Source organism: Hyla sarda, chromosome 5, assembly GCF_029499605.1.
Source record: "Hyla sarda isolate aHylSar1 chromosome 5, aHylSar1.hap1, whole genome shotgun sequence".
Lineage (NCBI taxonomy): Eukaryota > Metazoa > Chordata > Amphibia > Anura > Hylidae > Hyla > Hyla sarda.
Genome location: NC_079193.1, coordinates 335,201,729 through 335,204,644, shown reverse-complemented (window position 1 = coordinate 335,204,644; position 2,916 = coordinate 335,201,729).

Genomic DNA, 2,916 nt, shown 5'->3' with positions numbered 1-2,916 from the left:
GTGAGTAAATGAAAGAAACTATTGTATAGTACTTAGTAAATTCTAGCTAAAGGTGATTGTCTTACCAATACACCATCCATTGCATAAATCGGTGTTTTCCAACCAGTGTGCCTCCAGCTGTTGCAAAACTACAACTCCCAGCATTCCCGGACAGCCGTTGGCTGTCCGGGCATGCTGGGAGTAGTAGTTTTGCACCCTGGTTGGAAAACACTGGCATAGTGATCCCTCAAGTTACAATATTAATTGGTTTCAGGACGACCATTTGTATGTTGAGTCCATTGTATGTTGAGACCATAACTCTATGGAAACCTGGTAATTGGTTCTGAAGCCCCCAAAATGTCATCCAAAAAATAGGAAAAAGAAAGAAAGAAAAATAAGTAGATAACTAAGCCCCTTTCACATTGCTGTTGGTGCCCGGCAGTGTGACGGCCGCTGCAGAATTGCGGGAGAAAAATTACAGCATGTGCCATCTTTTTCGCTCGCTATTTATAACTGGTCCGGAGCGGCCCCCATAATAGTAAATGGGAGCTGACGGGACCCGTTGTTTTCCGTTGCTCCCCAGAACGGTCGTCTAAGTCAGAAAAAAAATAAAAATAATAATAATTACTTTGACCACCCTTCTCGATGGGGAGCAATGGCAGTGTGAAAGTGACATATAAAAGTAAGAAAGATCTGCTGGGGCTGTAAATCACTGTCTATGTAGAGGACAGGAGCTTCTTCAGGGTCCTGTACAGTACACACAGTGTCAGTTGCCAGAAGTGGAAGGAGATTGATTAGTTAAGCACACTGTGTGCACAACCTATTCTCCATGGCTACTTGTGGACAGTACAGTACCCAGTCCATAAGGGAATCACACTTCAATAGATATCACTGTCAATGTTTTATGGGATCCACACTGACTTCTTTTGGAGTGCAGCTTTTAGCAATCGTAGCATTGTCATCGCAATGCATTTATATGGGCACGGTCATGAACTTTTTTTATTTTTATTTTTTCAAAATGTTGTAGTACTTATGTACTACAACATATCTCTAATACACATCAATAATTTTTTTTGTGTTTAAAATATTGTATTTACTATTTGAAATCCGGCCACTAGGGGGTCTCCCTCCTAGTGGCCGTCTGCAACCTGCTGTGACGTCACAGCTGAATTCGGACCGATCCCGGCCGGGCAATCGGTCTGAATTGTCAGCCTGCGCTCGCTCCCTGCCTGTCAATCAGACAGGTGGGAGCGAGCGCTGTGAATGCCGGGGCTGCGCGCATTGTTTCTCTGGCCTCGCACGCAGCCCGTCCCAGCCCCTGGCAGGGATATCTTGCATGGCAGGTTGGCGATGCTCCTATACTACTCCTCCCTGGGTAGCACATGAACTGCTAAACAGGGAGGAGGAGACCCTGGTGCACAGCATAGATGAGATGAGGGCGGAAGTCGGTGCCCAGCAGGCATCAGTGACGTGGCGCCTGCTGAGGAAGTCATGTCTGCTTCCTGCTCAGCAAGAGTGACCAGCATAAGAGTAGCTGTTTAGAAGGTTGCAAAAAAAATAAAAAATTTTAAGGCAGGGAGGGCGGGGGGGTTAGGGATATATTAGCAATAGGTAGGGACAGGAAAAAAAAATTTATATACATGGTGGGAGCTACTCCTTTAATTCCTTGTACGATCCAGTGCAAGCCTTGTAATGGTCCGACTATAGTTGCCAATAGATGTTGTGTGGCATTCATGCCAGCTCTTAGCTTGCCAGTTGTATCCTAAATAAATTTGTGCCTCCAGCTAATGCAATACCCCAACTCCTAGCATGCCTGGACAAACAAAGGCTGTGTCCGGGCATGCTGGGAGTTGTAGTTATGCAAAACCTGGAGGGCCCCCTAGTTGGGAAACACTGCAACAATGTTTTATCTCACTTGGGGTAATCTATGTTCTCTCCCTGTCAAAGAGAAACTCAACTGGTTATAAAATGGTTAATACATTGTGTTATTCTTCCTCTCGATCTACAGTGATGAACGAGCCACATACAGATAGAGAATATATATATATATATATAATATACATATACTGTCCTGCTCCCACATTCTGTTACTTGACCTGCCTTCCGATCTGCAGTGTTTCATAAATACAGAACTAAACCTTTACTGTTGTCTTTGGCCGCGACACAATTACAAGTGGGGGAGATTTATCAAAACCTGTCCAGAGGAAAAGTTGCTGAGTTGCCCATAGCAACCAATCAGATCACTTCTTTCATTTTTGAAAGGGCCTCTGGAAAGTGAAAGTAGCGATCTGATTGGTTGCTATGGGCAACACAGTAACTTATCCTCTGGACAGGTCTTGATAAATCTCCCCCACTATGTTTGTAATACTTTTACTTTCCCAATCTTTGTGTTTAAAAACGTCATAATATTTAAACATTATATTTTATATGTGTTGCTTTGTTGGTAATTGTACATAAGGGCACTGTCTGGAGTGTGTGTGTTTTTATAAATATTAAAGGGAACCCGTCAAGTTAAAAATGAAGTCCAATCTGTGGGTGTCATGTTATAGAGTTGGAGGTGCTGAGCAGATTAATATAGTTTTGTGGGAAAAGTTCCAGGTTAACTTGTCTTTTATTTATATAAATCTCATTCTGGGCGAAGTAGTCAAGTAGGCGGAGCTACCCAGTGATAGCTTCACTGAATAGGACTGCCCACTTGACTGCTTAAGGCAGTGTTTCCCAACCAGGGTGCCTCCAGCTGTTGCAAAACTACAACTCCCAGCATGCCCGGACAGCCTTCGGCTGTCCGGGCATGTTGGGAGTTGTAGTTTTGCAACAGCTGGAGGCACCCTGGTTGGGAAAGACTGGCTTATGGCTTGGTTCACACTGCAGAATTTCTGCTGGAGATCCTGTGGGCCGTCCCCATAGAAGTCAATGTATTTCTGATAAGATCTTTTG